We start from the raw sequence: 11690 nt of genomic DNA, 5'->3' as shown, positions 1-11690 counted from the left end.
AGCCAATCCCTAAAAAACAAATGCCAAATGTCTTCTTTGATATAAGGAGAGTAACTAAGAACAGAGTAGGGACGAAGAGCAGGAGAAGAAGATTAACATTAAACAGGGATGAGAGGTGGGAGGGAAAGGGAGAGAGAAGGGAAATTGCATGGAAATGGAAGGAGACCCTCAGAGTTATACAAAAGTACATACAAGAGGAAGTGAGGGGAAAGGGAAAAATAATACAAGGGGGACAAATGAATGTCAGTAGAGGGGGCAGAGAGAGAAAAGGGGAGGGGAGGGGGGATAGTAGAGGATAGGAAAGGCAGCAGAACACAACAGACACTAGTATGGCAATATGTAAATCAATGGATGTGTAACTGATGTGATTCTGCAATCTATATGGGGTAAAAATGGGAGCTCATAACCCACTTGAATCAAAGTGTGAAATATGATATATCAAGAACTATGTAATGTTTTGAACAGCCAACAATAAAAAAAAAAAAAGATTGTATAGGGGAGTTAGATGCCAACTATGAAATTTGTCCTAGAGGGGTGGTATCTTGTAACACATTATTCTTATTAAAATGTGAGCTATTCATTAAAAATAATAATAATAATAATAATTCCATGATAAGTATCCTTATATCCAGCTATATACATTTTTCAATTACTTCCTTAAAATTTTTTTCTTCAAATGCAACTGATGGGTCAAATCAAGTGTAAATTTTTTGGGGGTGCTGGGAATTGAACCCAGGGTTTCATGAATGCTAAGCTTTTGCTCTACCACTAGGCTATATTGCAAAGCTACTTGTGGAAACTCTTAAAGCCATTTATGCTTATGACTAGGGTGGATAAAAAATTTAAATTTCTATCAACAAAACCTTTGTGGTATTAATATTTGTTTTAATTTCATGTTAATTATGTAATCTTTAATAATAAATGTCAACTTCTTCATGAAATTTGGGGATTATAAGGATTGTGACTATATAATTTATTACCCAAAGCAGAATCTTCCTCATATCTTTGGGAGTTAAATAAGGTGTTATGATAATTGCACTAAGATTGTGAGCACAAACCAGGAGTTATCTGGGAAACAATATATGATCCTCCTATTAGCAAAGCATAATGATAAAAAATATCCATATATCCACATCACAGTTGAAGAATTAAAACACTATTTTTGCATTCTCTCTCCCTTCTCTGACTTGCTCTGAGAGATAACCCTTCCCCAAATTTGTGTTTATCATTCCCTAGATTTTAAATAAATACTATTTAATAAAACAAAAAAAAGATTGTCATAGTCCAAACATTTAGCAGATTGTTGATTAAGTTTAGACTCCCACATTTAATAAGCTGATACGAAGCTTGTGAGTAGGCCAGGAGTTGAGGGAACAGTACTCTGCTCCTGCTCCCCCCTTCCCCTAATTCATTTAGGCATTTATAATTTATACAAAAGTCACAGCAGTCCTTTCCCTCTACCTTTTGGCATCTTTTACTGAATACACTGATCGTTTCAACTTCTCACAACTTGCACATTCTTTAGCCTCTTAGAATATAACTAGTTAAAGCTACTCAACCAACCTATTTAACCTTGTTGATTACATCCTCATTACTCCTATTGACCAAGTCTAGTGGCATTTTCCAGTCCCCAGTTTTCTTCAAGGATTTGAGATGAATGCATTCTCCTCCCCACTCTCAGTCTCCTCTCTTCAGCTTTTGTTATGTATCATGTTTCTGTGAGTTCATCTCCTGCAGCTTCAACTAATTTCTCACTTGCAACTAAACAGATTTGAGGCCCCCTTCTACTACCCTGTGCTAGGCATTGAACCCAGTGGCAATCTACCACTAAGCTGCATCCCTAGGTCTTTTAATATTTTGAGAGGTCTAAGTTGCCCAGATAGACCTCAAACTTTCCACCCTCCTCCACAACCCCCTGAGTAGCTAGGATGACAGACGTGTACTATTGCACCTCCCCAGATTTGATCTTTAGCTAACCCTGAGATCTCTCTTAAGATCCCAACACATATCTTATTGGCACATCAAAAACCATCTCCCTTATTGAACACCACCAACACAAAATTAATCCTGCTTTTGCTTTTAAGTTTTATGTGCAGAATTACAATTTAATCATGCCAGATACCAGGAGCTTCTAAACTCATGGGAAATGATAAATATGTTTTTAGAATTAAAACTGAAAATGTTCTCTTTGTCTTTCACACAAATTCATGCACATTATCCCTTGTCAGTTATTTTATATGCCACACACCCTAGGACATGCATCTTTCCCTGATGTGGATTCTTCTAGGCCTCCACAAATGCTTATCTTGCTCAGGAGAGGGGGCATGTGCTTATGATGACAACTCTCGGTTACATGAATCATGATTCAATGGCCAATGTTTGCCAAGCACTTATTGTGTGCCAGACATAGAGTGAAGCCCTTAATTCTTGTAATGACATAAGCTGGTCACCAGTATTATTAATATTCATTTATAGATGAGCAGTCTGAGGCAGACAGATATCAAGGTGAAGCAACTATCCCAAGATCACCAAAACTCATTGGTTCAAGTTTTGATGTCAGGCAGTCTGACTTCAGAGTTCACACTTTCAGCCACAGGGTTTCGTGTCCCCATAAGTTATTGCTATTTCAGATATCCCTTTGAGGTAGCCCATGACTTTGCTTTTGAACACATTGAAATATGAGTAATTTCCTCCCTTTCTTTTTTAATTACCAATGGCTAGCTGTATAACAAGTGTTTTGAATGAGGGACCAAGATACAAATTAGAGCTGGAAATGGATGACCTGAATAATAATACTGACAGAAGAGAACTCAAAGAGTAGAGAACTAGAGGAAACAAGAAGAAGCTCATAGGTCTTCAGTGAGTCACCTATCCAGGGAACAGTGTGTACTACACATCTTGTAAAGAACAAGAGGAATAAAATAATTTATCCTTCTCCTAAAAGACAATTGGAATTGGGCCATCATTTTATTTTAGTAGGTCTGTTTAGGAAGGTGTTCAGAGAGATTAGACAGGCAGGTATCCTTGAAAACATCTGAGCTTGTTATTGTGGAAAATTCTGCATGCAACGAGGTTTTCCCTGTTGGGCCCTGGGTGAAGAGATACAATCTCTGACTCAGGTGGAGGAACTGCCATCATCAATAAGAATAATTATTCCTGTTGTGTAATATAAGATTGATCAAACTTTTTAAAGCTTTTGTCAAATTCTGCCTTATTTCAGATTTCCCCATAGGGGCTTTTTTTTTCAAATTGGTGGTAAGTTTATTTGCCTGGGTCAAAAGGATCCTTCCATTGGGCAGATACTCTGCCTATCTGGCATTTAGTTCTCCAGTGGAGTAGTGTATCTACTGAGGAGAGTGGCTCTGGAGCCAGAGAACCAGGGTTTAAATCCTATCTCTACTGCTTTCAAGGTGAGTGGCCCAGAAAGATTTACTTAATGATGCTAACAATAGCTATTTTATCAATGACACCCTCTCTGCCTTCTTGGAATGTACGGGCCAGCAGGGGTAGTAATAAGTAAGAGTGTTCTGCAGACTGGGCACTGTTAAGAACCTTGTGTGCATCACCTCATTTTATCCCATGCCTATTCCACAGCTGTGCCCTGCTCTGATTTCTATTTTACAGATGAGGAAGCTAAAGCTTTAAAATAGAAATAGAAAGGCCATTGTTAACAGAACTGGATTTCAAACCCTACTTGATTTGACTCATTGGTCTGAGCTCTTAACAATTTTACTCTGCTAACTCCAAGTTAATCTGCTGTTTCCAAATATTTTTTTTTTTTCCTTTTTGACTGCTGGCCACTCAAACATGTATATGAAGTTGAGTGAAAGATACCTAGGCACCTTGCATATTTTCAATACTTACCTCTTTGTTATGGTATAAATGCAAGTTATCGAAGGCCAGAACCTGATCAATAACCTTAGTTTGGTTCTAACGCCACATAAACTTTCAGGCATTCAAAAGACACAATTTTTTTCATAATGACTGTTTTGGGCAATTTTATTTGAGACAGAAATTTGTTTTTGATCAGGGTGATGATATTTTCAGGACTGTAGGTCAAGGTCTAGAAATTTCAGGATTTGGGGAGATAAGGTAATCAAAACTTTTGCTGTAGGAAATATAAAATGTTCATGGCAATAGTAGAGGAAGGTTGTCTATGGCCAGTATGATACCTAGACCTCTACCCCAAGAGATACTTCTCGAGGCAACTGACACAGATTAAAGCAGGATGTTAGAGATTTTTTCTTCCTGTGTGAGAAAATTGATGCTCTTTCCATACTAATTAAATTTACATGCATCATTACCTCCTAGGGCTTGAAGAGTAGGGATTAACGTTGAGTAATTACAACACCTCCACATGCTTTCCATCACATCCAAAATGGCTTTCTAGCCTGGCAGTCTAGGATGTATGAGACAGGCAAGCTGGTTTCTGTTTTGGAATGCAGGACTCTGAGGTTCTGTGAATGCACCAGTTAATCTGTCACCATCTCTCTCATTAAAGGAACAAAATAGGAAGGATGACACTTGCCATAGCCCTGGTTAGAAGATTAACGACATCACGTTTGCCCATCTGTTTACAGTTTTTAAGTGGATGTTGCTAAATGGAGATTTAAACTGGTGATATTTTATTTTGGACTAAATGATCTCGCTTGCCCTCAGCCTGGAGAGAGAATATTACTGCTTACCTTTAGGAAAATGACTACAAGAAGAACTATAATTTTTAAACAATAAGCTTTGGGTGAGGCAGGCCTTGATTGCATTAACTGACGGATGCAGAGATTTTTGGTATGCTATAATAAACAGCATCTTTAGTTTCCTCTCTCCTCCCATACCCTTTACCCAGAGCCTGGAAGCTCCAGGATCACTTCAGTGAGAGCAAAAGTGAGCAGCAATGGAGAGTGTGGCTTGTGAAATCACTGATGTGCCCCATGGTCATATCAAAGGGTTCAGCTCTGACATTTAGGAAGAGACTTAAGGAGAAAGGTCAGTTTATTCTTCAGCCCTTTGACTAGACATTGACTGAGGCCAGGGTAAAAAACAGAGATTTGTAACATCTCTAACTTTTGATGATTTTGTCAAATGTTCTTTCTGGTTTTTTGAAGACTGTGATTGTTTTCTTTTTTCTTTTCTTTCTTTCTTTTTTTTTTTTTTTTCCCAGCCCTCAGAGCCCATAGTAAAAGTCTTTTTCCAGTATCTAGGGAAATTCCTGGTGTGTGGGAGGACTCTGATTCGGTTTGCTACCCAAACTCTGTGGAAATGCAATCCCCATTGTGAGGTATTAAGAAGTGGACCTTTAAGAGGTGATTGGATCATGAGAACTATTCCTGAATGAATAGATTTGTGCAGTACTGAGAGTGTATCTGTTATAAACCAACTTGGAACTGTCTCTTAGATGTTCCCCTGGCACTATGTGATGCCATGTGCTGCCTCAGAACTCTACAGAGAGCTCCCACCAGCAAGGTCTTCACCAGATGCAGCCCCTTGACCTTGGACTTCCCAACTGTTAGAACTGTAAGTTGGTTGAAGGACTCTGTGCAGAGAGCATTGCCCTCATGTGAGGCTGACATTCTTGCTGACCCTTGGGTTAGATCCTGTGTTCCAAATAAATAAAAGCTTTGAGAAGGAAGGGAAGATTCACAGTTGTGAGAAAGTCTAGGAATTAGGACAGGCTCATTAGCATATCAGAATTTGGGAGGAGGAAGTATGAAGAATAATAATAGTTCTTTGGGACCTTTTGTTCCCTTCAGTCTAATCCTTCAGAAGACGTTCCAATATTGTCGAGTTCTGAACTTAAGGTTATGATTTGTGTCTGTGACTTGATCTGTAGATCCCTTACGTGGATAGGATGTGCTGCAGGCAGAAGGGATCACTGTACACCCGTTGGGCACTTTGTCTGGGCTTGGCCCTGAAGTTGGCACTTTGTCTGCACTTCCCCACTATCATCCCTCTGGGATGCCAGGCCACACCATCAATGGCAAGTTAACTTTCCCAGTGTGTTCTAAATAAAATACTGTAGACTCATTCACGTTTTACATATTATAGATGTTTTCCCAGGGAAAAGTAGAGCTATAAATCAAGGTCTGCCCTCTTGCAGAGTCTGCCTCAAATACCAGATGTCCTACTGAATTATCTGATCTATAAAAATTGGTAAGCAGAGATTAGTAAGAGGCTTTAAAATCCATGAGGCTCTCCTGACCTGTTGTTTGCCTTATTTCATGCTTGATACATTTTTGAGATACTGAAAATTTTATCTTGCCCAAGAGGCAGTCATGGATAAAAGTTGGGAGCTACATGAAATATTCAAGGTCATGGTCATGACTGTGACATCCGTATCCTGTTACTTCTCCCCAGGGTGCTCAGTGTCAAAGGGAGCCTGGGATATGTGCCACAGACAGTGGTCTTGCAACAACCATGAAGGCCTGTAATGTGGAAATGTTTACAGTTGCTGGACATTCAGCCAGTTTGGGACAAAGGAAAGCTATAGATATATCTTGGAGATTTCTGATTTTTTTTCCTTTGTTGGAGTCTCTTATCAGGGCCTGGTAGTCATGAGTGGCCAAGTAGCAGACCATCCAGCAGACTGGTTTGGGGGCAGTGCAGGGTGATCTGACTTAATAAATGAAAGGATTTTTCACATCCTGTAGAGTGGGAGAGAATGCAGCTTCATCATCCAACAAGAGAACTGTTCATAAAAATGTGACACACAAAGTGAAAGGCTATGGAGTGTTTGAGTAAATTATGATGAAAACTTTGAGATTTTGCAATACAGTCTTTGTCCTCTAGATTTCTCAATGTTATAAATCTCCTCTTAGACATAAATATCCCTAATTGCTTTGCTGATATATTTTAGGTTATATATTGTGGCATGCATCATTTAAGATTCTGAATACATTCATATAGGAACATACATGGCATTGTTGGCATTGTTTGGGCTTGGCAAGTGTTTGTGGAAGAGGAAGGGTTTTCATTTTTTTTTTTTTTTTAGTGTTTTAATATGACACTGTCAACATTTTAAAATTGAGTGATTTTTGTTTATATTGCTAAAATAGTTATAAACCTGTATGGTACCTAATATTTACTGGATGAGGAATTAACATGTTTTCTATCAAGTCTCAACCCAGTTTCATTAATTTTAATTATAGCAGAATAAATAGTCTCAATCCAGGAGCCAAATATCCATTCCAAATCACCTTCCTAAGATAATAAATTAACTTCCTAAGGTGTCCTTCCTGCCTTCTTTTCTTTTGGTCACTTACCTATTAGTGCTTTACCTTGCCAATCACTGTGATACCACAATGTTGGGAATATTCTCTGACTAAAAATGCAGTGGATAAAATAGAAATGTGCCTGTGCAAATAATCATAGGTACGTGTGTACATGCAGAGACACTCGTGGGTACATACATGCACCTGAGCACATACACATATACATCTGTCATATGGAGAAGGCAGACCATGAACAGTATTTTTAATGTTCATGAATCTGTTGCTTTAAGAGGTTGACACAAGCAATTGTGTGTCAAAATTGCTGATTCACAGTTGGTCTGAGTGACTACAGTTAAGGGGTTCCTACAACAAGTCTTCTCATCCTACCACACATTCTACAGGGCTGAAAGGTCCAAACTTTGCCCAGTTCACCAAAAGATCCCGAGGAATTGGGGGTGGGGTTAGGAGAAAGTACCTGCAAATCAAAAAATGTGTTCTCCCAGGCCGCCCAGAAACACTGACATGTTTTGAAGGTGTGTCCAGGGAAGGACATCTAAGCCCTTCCTTGTGTGGCTCCACACTTACCCTCAATCAGTTTGATCCTGAAGTAGGCAATGAGGAGGAGTAGCAGCAAAACCACAGGCAGGAAGACCCCAAAGAACAGGAACCAGCCGGGGAGCTCTCTCAGGAAGGCCGACAGCACAGGGTTCATGGCCAAATGTAAGACCTTGTTGGGCAGTGGTGCTTGGAGTCTGCGGTTGTATACTGCCAGGGCTCTGGCCTTTGCTCAGCACATCTCTGTGGAACTTTTTGTGGACTTTGCTCTGTTTAAATTGCCCCATTATTCTGAGATTGCTGGCAGGTTACTTTGTAACTCAGTTACCAAGTGTAGAGGAATTGAAAAGCTAATCTCCCAAGCTCTGCTAGAGATGAATGTTTATCTGGTGGGGATGGAGATGACGCCAGGAGCCTCAGATTCTTTGTACTCAGTTTAACTGGAATATACTTCTCTGAGAGGTGCACTCATTTATTCAACTAGAACCCAATTTATTCGACCAGAACCTAATCTATGCTGGGTGTATGAAGAAGAGCAAGTCACGGGCCCTGCCCTCTTCGAGTAGAGACAAGAAACAGTGGCCACAAGTGACAGTGGTGGAATGGTTGGTGCAGTGGCCCTTTTCCTTCCCCCTTGATGCTTGCACTCTTGGTTCTACTGTTTACTTACCTTGGTCCTGTGTCAGAGTGGTGGGGGTTGGGTGGTAACTCCACAGTTTCTGGGAAGAGAAAGAGCAATCCATTGGCCAAAGTCAACACTGATACTGACTTAGTATATGCACTGAGTTGCCTTTAACTGCTTTGGGGAAAAATTTCTCAAGTTAAAGGATCCCTTGGAGAATTTGGAAATTTTGAGGGGGATTGGCAGCCGCCTTCTGGGGGTCATTCTTGTTATGTCTCACCCTGCCTCTGCCCCTGTTGACAGCTGCCTGACTGGCAAGTGGCCAGTAGTCTATGGACAAACTGCTGTCAGTGTCTCCCAAATTCTTCCCTTAGGGGCTTTACATGGCTGTGCAGAGTCTGTCCCAGCTGTAGAGTCTGCACCCTCATTTACCAATTAATCAGATCTGGGATGCTTGCCTGGCATCTTGAACAAGGACCTGTAAAGGATTTCCCTCTCAGAAGACAGGCATCTTAATTCCTGAAGGAACCACTTAGAACAACCCAGATTAAGTCTGCATCCATTGCATTTTACATGCTTCTCCCTTCACTCCACAAACCCCTGGGTGGTGCTGCTGCTATTATTCTTGCATGCCTTCCATTGAGATGGCTCTCTGGTGCTCTCTGGCTTGAACAGGATGCTAATTTGTAAAGTGTCAATCTTCAAGGAACCTCTATGAGCAGGTGACATTACCAGGGAGATATTAGGTAGCCTGTTTGTCATGTTCTTTCCTCTGTTTCATTCCATTCAGCAAGGTTTTGTGGAATGCCTAAGGTAAGTAGGGTGAAAAAGCAAATGTATAAATGCCAATACTGTTAGCTCTCAGATCAACGTGTAAACAAAGTACAAGGGAAGCACTGAAGAGAGACTGATTAATTCCAGCCAGGGAACTACTGAGTTCATTAAGAAGATAGCATCTGAGCTGAGCCTGGGGGATGGGTAGCTGAGGAAGCCCTGCAGCAAACAGAGACAGCAGGCAGGCAGGGTTCCTAGAGGTTAGGGAAGAACTGAGAATGGCTGAATGGCAGGGAGTTCAGGCCAGAGTGTCTGAAGAGCTGAAGCTGGAAAAATGGGGTATCATCAAATCTTATGGACCTTGAATGCCCTAAATTCTATGATATTTGGACAAGGGGACTAATCAAAGGTCTTTGATCATGGAAGTGTGTGATCTGAGGTAGGTGAAGGAAACACTTAGGTAGCACTTTAAATAATGGACTGAAGAGAAGAGATGGGGTAGGCTATCTCAACATGAATCAAGATGTCTGAGATAGGAGATTGCAGAGGAAGGAGAGAAGCAGACAGAGAGGCTGCAGAAATGAAAAGAACAGCTCTTGGTGAATAATTAAATGGAGAAAGGTAGATTTCACCAATCATCTAACAATCGTTAAGTGCTTACTATATGTCAAACTCTATATAAATAGTTCATGGTTATTATCTTATTTAATCCTCATAGTAATCGTATGAGGAAGAGACTGATACAGATGGGGAAATGAAGCCAGAGGGGGAGAATGCCTTGCCTAAGACACAAATCTAGTAAGTGACAGAGGTGAGATTTCAATCGTGCCATCTGGTTGGTTGGTGATGATGGTGGGGAGACTCTGGTGCTGCAAACTGAGACCTGAACCTGGGCTGGGCAGCAGGTTTGGATGGGACATGTATGGAATTTTGCAAGCATTAAATTAGACGTGTTGTCCAGCTAGCTGTTCAGTGAGAACCCGGTAGAATTACAGAATCCAGGAGAGAGGACAAACTTTGCAATATAGACTTGGAATTTATTAGTGTTTTATTGGCTGGGCTTGATGGGGTGGAGAGATTACTCAGGAAGGAGTGTGCAAAGCATATAAAGGACCACGGATCCTAAAAAATGCTATTGACCCTAAAAAATGCTCTCATTGAGAACATGAGAGGAAAGATAAGAATGAGGGAAAGAAATTGAAAAGGAGGGAAACTCTGAGGGTGGGAGAGGAACCAGAGAAAATGGTGTTAGGATATTGGTGGCAAAAGAAGTTTCATGAAGGTGAGATATCATTTAATGGATCTGATGTGATTCTGACCCACATTGAAAGTTTTGAGATCATGATCTTTGAGGCTGACTTAACGGTTTTCTTTTTTTTTTTTTAAAGTAGCTCCTATGGAGGATATTCATAAAATAAACTTCACACACTTTAAGTGTACAAGTTAATAATTTTTATGCATGAGTGTGCCCATGAAACTATCACCATGATCCAATAATGAATATATCCAACACCCTCAAAGTTTCTCATATCATTTTCCTATCTCCAATTCCCTCACCCAAATCCCAGGCAACCACTGATCTACCTCCTGTCACCACTATATGTTTGTTTGTGCTATCTATAATTTTGTACAACTATAATTATCCAATATATCTCTTTTTTGTTTCGTTTCTTTCACTCATTATAATTATTTGAAATTCATTTGTATTATTGCCTGCATCAATCATGATTGATGTGTGTATTGCTGAATAGGATTTTGTTGTATGGATAAACCATTTGCTTTTCCTTCTACTGATGAACATTTTGGTTTCCTATTTTAGGCTATGCCAAATAAAGCTTATAAGAACATTCCTATATGTGTCGTTACATAGACATATGTTTTCATTTCTCTTGGTAAATACCTAGTAGAATGGCTGGATCATATAATAGAGATAATGTTGATGTTTTAAGAAATTGCCAGACTATTTTCCAGGTGGTGATACCATGTTATATTCCCACCAGCAGTGCATGAGATTCCAGTTCCTTCACATACTCAGCAACTCTTGGGATAGTGAGTCTTTTTGATTTTAGCCATTCCAATGGTGTGAAGTGGTGTCTTGTTGTGGTTTTAATATACATTTCCTTAATGATGTTGAACATCTTTTATGTACTTATTTGACATTTGTATTACTTGTTTAATGAAAAGATTGTTCAACTATTTTGCTCATTTTAAGAAAAAATGTTTTTAAAATTAAAATTTAAGAATTCTTTATGTCATGGGGTTCTGTGGCTTGTGCTTGTAGTTGTAGCTACTCAAGATGTTGAGGCAGGAGGATCATTTGAGCCCATGAGTTGAGACCAGCCTGGACAACATAGTGAAACCACATCTAAAAATCCAACAAGTAGTTTTTTATGTATTCTAGAAGCAAGTCAATTATTAGATATGATTTTCAAGGATTTTTTGTTCAGTCTGAGTCATACCTTTTTATTTACTTAGTTATTGCAAAGCGTAGAGATTTTTAATTTCAAAAAAGTCCAATTTGTTCTTTTATGGAT

General features: G+C 39.6%; 1 long non-coding RNA gene across 1 annotated transcript in view; it reads right to left on the bottom strand.

Moving 5' to 3' along the window:
* LOC107155302 overlaps positions 1 to 9177 on the bottom strand; it is a 13409-nt gene extending 4232 nt beyond the window's left edge. The window contains exon 1 of the long non-coding RNA XR_001505165.2: positions 7791 to 9177. This is a non-coding gene — a long non-coding RNA (uncharacterized LOC107155302). The remainder of the gene's footprint in view (positions 1 to 7790) is intronic.
* Between the last annotated feature and the right edge of the window lie 2513 nt (positions 9178 to 11690).

This window comes from Marmota marmota, unplaced genomic scaffold (genome assembly GCF_001458135.2).
Source record: "Marmota marmota marmota unplaced genomic scaffold, marMar, whole genome shotgun sequence".
NCBI classification, from domain to species: Eukaryota; Metazoa; Chordata; class Mammalia; order Rodentia; family Sciuridae; genus Marmota; species Marmota marmota.
The sequence above is the reverse complement of the archived record's forward strand: the minus strand, read 5'-3'. Positions and strand labels throughout refer to the sequence as shown.